This window comes from Lampris incognitus, chromosome 18 (assembly GCF_029633865.1).
Source record: "Lampris incognitus isolate fLamInc1 chromosome 18, fLamInc1.hap2, whole genome shotgun sequence".
NCBI lineage: Eukaryota > Metazoa > Chordata > Actinopteri > Lampriformes > Lampridae > Lampris > Lampris incognitus.
The window spans coordinates 36,367,145-36,373,144 of NC_079228.1; the positions used below are offsets into that span (position 1 = coordinate 36,367,145).

Consider the following 6,000-nt stretch of genomic DNA (forward strand, 5'->3'; position numbering starts at 1 on the left):
TTCCAGGTCGAGGAAGTCCCTTGTACCTCAGAACAGGGGCGATTCTAGGATCAGAGCTTTAAGGGTGCTGAGCACCTAGAGTGCTGGCCGGCCAAACAAGATAAATTTGGGGGGGTGGATCGAAGCATGGGGGGTGCTGTATTTTTGTTGTTAAACATTACGTTTAAACCATATACTGGATATGGTTTTGACATTTCTTCAGCTTATTAAACATGGACATACAGCAAAAATAAAAAATCTCTTCAATTTTAGGGGTGCTGGGGTTCAATTTAGGGGGGCTGCAGCACCCCCAAATATGGGCTAGAAACGCCTATGCGGCTCAGAATTATATTGTGATGTAGCAAATCAGGAGGCAGCCGGTACGCGAACCCGGGTCTCCCGCACCACGGGTGATTACATTTACCAGTCAGCTACAGGGTCCAACCAGTTAGCCAAGGGCTAGCCAGTCCACCCCCTCCTTCCGGAAGCGCGTCCCCGCGCTTCAGCACATCATCACGCCTCTGGGCGCACGCGCTTCCGATGGCCTCGCGGTCTCACCATCCCACTTCTGGCACCAGATTATTCAGCCTGGTGAAGTAAGAGTCCAGACAGCATACAAAAAAACCATGTTGGGCTCTTTAATCTGGACTACCTTATTACATGAAAGTAGCATTAATGACTTGGACAATTCAAGGATGTAAATTAAACACAAAAATTTGTATCTCGAAATAAAACACTAGCGCATAAAAAAACAGCAGTGGTTCTCTGTCCTGTACAAAACATCACAGAGAATATCACATTAATCCACCACTCACAATAATACTGTAAACTACTAATAAGACACGTTAGCCCCTAGCTAACAGGCCTGACCCTTTAGCCGAGCGGTTAGTGACGTCGCCTTGTGGTGCAGTACAACTCGTATCGAATCCCGCACCGGGCAAGAAAATAACCGACCCTGAACGGTTGACTAAGAAGTCCATTATTTAACCACGTCACAACATCAATCCCGAGGTCGTGTGTTCACACATACGGGAGAATATCTGTGTGAAAGTCGATCTTAACAACACATTTACCCTTTCTAACATGCTGGCGCAACCCACGGGACCGGGACCGCGCCCTCCTCCTCAGACGGACGGCGCTTAACGTTTCCCTATTACGTCACGCGATTACTCAACGGACCTTGCGATTCCTACCCGCTGGGGGATTAACAGCACCATCTAGTGGACTTTTGTGATAGCTGCCTTTTACCGCTTAGTTACGGCGATAGCTCAAGAACGCCTTATTGACCGGGATTTCACGCCTGCCTGAAACGACCGCAGGTTTTTAAACGCTGTATTCTGTCGAGATAAATACCCAACTGAGATACTCATGTAACGGGTTATGTTCTTGCCCGGTGCGGCATTCGATACGGGGTGTACTGCACCACAAGGCGACATCACTAACCGCTCGGCTAAAGGGTCAGACCCGTTAGCTAGGGGCTAACGTGTCTTATTAGTAGTTTACAGTAATGCATTGCATATTGCAGCGAATTCGGGGGGCAACCGCAGGAACCGAACTGCCAGAGCGCGCACCCACACGACTAAAGGGTCCGACTCCTTAGCCGTGTCTACTTATCCATGCACCTTACACTACCCCCTCCTTCGGGAAGCGCGTCCGGGCGCATCCCACTTCTGACACCAACGTGGCGAATCCGGGGTGGGGGGGGCAGCCCGGCCGGTTCGTCACAGGCGAGACGCGAACTCGTGTATTCCGCACCGCGGGCGACAACGTTAACCGCTCGACTAACGGTTAGCGATGTCCCCCCGCGGCGAGGGAGCTACGGGTTCGCGTCCCCGGCCGCGGCAGTTCCTGTGGTTGCCCCCCCCCCCGAATTCGCTACATTGGTGTCAGAAGTGGGATGGTGAGACCGTCTGAAGCGTATGCGCCCAGAGGCGTGGAGGAGTTGATATGCTGAAGCGCGGGGCGCGCTTCCCGAAAGAGGGGGGTAGTGTAACGTGCATGGATAAGTAGACACGCTAGCTGACGGGTCAGACCCTTTAGTCGAGCGGTTAGCGATGTCTCCCGCGGCGCGGGAGATACGGGTTCGCGCCGCGGCAGTTCCTGTGGTTGCCATCGGGATTCGCTACAATAAATTCGGGGGGCAGACTGGGAAACCGTCGCCACAGCCGGGACGCGAACCCGTATCTCCCGCTCCGCAAGCGACAACGTTAGCCAGTCGACTAAAGGGTCCGACCCGTTAGTCAAGGACCAACGTGTCTACTTATCCATGCACGTTACAGTATGTCTGTTATGAAACTAACTGACACCAAGATTAAAATTTTAACAACTTTTAATGCTATCTTTCAAACAATTTAAAAATGGCTGCTGTCCAACGTCTGTCAATACTGCAACACGTCGGTGGTAGTCATGATGCGTCTGTAACGGCGTCTGTAACCAGACACGTTGGAAACAATCAAAAATTAAATGTAGACTGTTTCGCTGCACTGGGGGGCGCTAGTGTGTTTCTAGGACAGAGCAACGGACTTCACGCAGGAAATGATGCGACCAACACACGTCATAAATAGTGACATGACGCGCACGATCATGGGCAAATTACGAGACGGTCACGTTGACCGTCCGTGGTCGTTTTAGGTAGAGCTCATCGCAACTTGTTTTTTGTGCGACTGATCTAAAACTCATTTTAATGCGAATATATGCAGTTTTAGGAGACTCCGGGGCGCAGCAGGTCTGTGTCTGATTTTTTCATAAAGTTATTAAACTTTGAAAATCCAAAACGGCCATAATGACCGTCTTGGTGGTTCTAGTGTTAAGAAACTGAACATAAGCAAGACTGCTGGCTCCGAAGCCATCTGTGGGAGCACTCTGCGCTACTGTGCTGACCAGCTCCGCGAGGTCTTTACTAAACTCTTTCAGATGTGCGCCGACTGTTGCCAATCTGGAAAACTTCCACGATAATCCCTATTCAAAAAAAAAAAATACATTCCAGAGAACTGAGTTCAGGCCTGTTGCACTTACATCACTTGCAATGAAAAAACATTGAGAAATGTTTTGAAAGATGAGTTGTCTCCCTAGCTGACGGCAAACTAGACCCCTTGCAGTTTCCTTATCAAGCTGGCAAGGGTGTGGAGGATGCAAAACTCTTTATCCTCGACAGAGTACATAAGCACCTGGAGAAAGCCAGTTCTCATGTGAGACTTTTATTTGCCGACTTCTCTTCGGCTTTTAACAAGATGCAACCTCAAATTTGATCGAGCGGCTTGCTTCTTATTTTAGTTTACCTGATCAGCTGTCAATGTTGCTTTAAGCTTTTCAACAGACAGAACCCAGCAGGCTTTAGTTAATGGACTTATGCCCAATGTCCTGGTCTCAAACAGGGGATCATCCCAGGGTTGCGTTCTTTCCCCCTGCTTTTTATTTGGTATACAGACAGCTGCAGGTCTTCTAAAGAGACGAGCTACCTGGGGAAATTCTCTGATGCCGCACCTTTGTCTCTTCTTCGGGGCTCGGAGTGTCCTACCTGCCTTTGTTGATTGGTGCGACGATAACTTCCTAGACCTTAATGTGTCAAAAACTAAGGAACTCCTCATTGATTCTAGGGAGAACAGTATTAAACCCAAAGCTAGCACTATACATGGCAAGGGTGTTCTAATGTTCGACACGTATAAGTACTGGGAACCGTGTTCGACTCCCAATTCAAGTTCAATGTGAACACAGATTCGATTGTCAAGCGTGGACAACAAGAATTCCCTTACTGCCGAAGCTGAACTCCTTTAATGTCTGTAACACCATCTCGTGTATTTTCTACCAGTCATTTATTGAAAGTCCTTTCAACTGTTCCTTCATTTCTTGGTTTAACGGGTTGTATGTGAAGGACAGGAATAGCCTAAACAGCGTGGTTAAGATCTGCTCCAAGATAATCCAGCAGAGAGACTTGTGCTCCCTCTGGGAGTAACGTGGGGCCCAGAACGCCAAAGGAATTATTAGCCAACCTGACCACATCCTGCCCGTGAATTCGCTGTAATGCCCCCAGGCCGGTGCTATAAAGCGCCCCCTAGGAAAACGAATCGCTATTCCAAGTCCTTCATTCCTTCTGCTATCAGGCTGTTAAATCCCAAGAGTAGTCATTTTAAATAAATGCTTTATTTTGTTTTAAACCACAACGGTTGGTTTATACCTTGTTTGTTGTTCACATGGCTTGTGGGCCTGCACGTTCACTGAATGTTGTATTGGACTGTAACGTGCAATGCATCTTAGGATGCTTTATTTATTTATTCTATTCTTTTAATGCATGTGAATTTTATCCTTCGCCTGGTCCTCGTGTGAGGCTGCATGCATGGCCACACGAGGGCGCCAGTGTGTATCGCTTGCCCGCGCACTGATCTGTCTGTTGTCTTGACATTCTGCTGATGGCCAGCTGTCTGTGAGTTTGTGTATGGTCTGGTAGGTTGTGGAACTGAATTGCCTTTCTGGGATAATAAAGTCTGAATCTGAATCTGAATATAACCCCAACTCCTACATTCGCGTAACTGGGACTTGATGGAGACACGGAGGGTCCAAATCATCAGGACCTCCTGCAATCTCATGACTTGAGTTGTATCCAAATACCCCAAGTACTATGTACTTACTATCCATCAAAACACATTTAGTATGCATCTCAAATCCAGTCAAACTGGAAGTGACGTCAAGTGGATATGGCTGACATAACCTGTATCTCCATGGTAACAGCCTGTACCTCCATGGTAACAACCTTTATATAAAAAAACAACCTATATCTCCATGGCAACCACGCAAAGCCGCCGTCTTCTTCTGAACCACTGCTCTGTCAACCCTTATTAGGTTTTCAGGTAAAATAGTCCACATCCTGCATTTTCACTATATTTTTTCCATACTATGGAGATTTTAATGTCGAACACCAAAATGGGTATTATGTAGTACCAATACTATGGCGGGTAGTGAGGGTATTCAGACAAAGCCATGGACTGAACAGATGAATCCAGGCGAAAGCCATCAGTGCTAATTAATCCGCCTGTTCAACCCTTTATAGGCGTCCGTAGACAAGAGGATTTATCTGGGATTTTGAAATACACGAAAAGATGAATTATACAGAGAGGGACGTCTCAATGTGGGCCTCCGTATTCAAGTTCACCGACCACTGATTATGCACTTTTAAAACTTTATGTGCAGCGACGGAGTACCTTTGAAAGCACTATACCAATAAAATGCATTATCACCATATTAGGAGTTTATTAATTATGAAGTCTTATTAAGAGCTATGCAAATGTACATTTGTGAAGGCGTGAAGTTGACGTTCACAGGTGCTGCGGGGTCATTAGATCCGGCCTGGGCTTTACTCATGGCTGCTGCAGCTGCAGGGCTGCAGGGCTGCTGCTGCAGGGCTGCTGCTGCAGCAGGGCTTCCCGTCAGACCTGCTGGCGAGACACAACACCGTCACTTCGTCTTCGCACTCAACACGACTCTTCCCGAGGAACAGCCAGGGAACAGCCAGGAACAGCCAGCTCCGCGTTGACAAGCGGAGCCTCCGTGAAAACATTCGGCCTCACAGCGGGTTCCGGTCTCCCCAGGTCCGCTTCACACCACTTCATTTGTCCTTATTCGGGGGGGTTTTGTATGAAATTAGTGGCCCACTAAGCCGCAGTGTGGGTCGGCATCACTGGACCGCTCGCAACAGAAATGACCTCATCAGCGTTTCGTTACATGACTACCGATTACTTTAATGACTTGAATCTCCCCGGATAAATCTTCTTTCCCCCTCTGGTTATGGTGACGACGACGACGACGACGACACCTCGTTTCCTAAACCTCAGAACGCGTCAGGGGTAAAAAACCGACGGTCCACATCCACCATTAAGTAACCGCTCCGCTGCGTTTACCTGCACCTCCCTCGCGTGAACAGGTGTGTGGGCGCGCGCGCTGTTGACGGATCTGCGGCGGCATTAATCCATCCTAGTCGATTATTCATCCATCATCGTCGACTCGGTCGACAGCCTGTTCTGATCCGCT

At 48.4% G+C, this 6,000-nt stretch overlaps 1 protein-coding gene across 1 annotated transcript in view; it reads right to left on the minus strand.

The window, feature by feature from the left end:
• enpp2l (ectonucleotide pyrophosphatase/phosphodiesterase 2-like) overlaps positions 1-6,000 on the minus strand; it is a 56,223-nt gene that overhangs the window by 49,761 nt on the left and 462 nt on the right. The window lies entirely within an intron of this gene.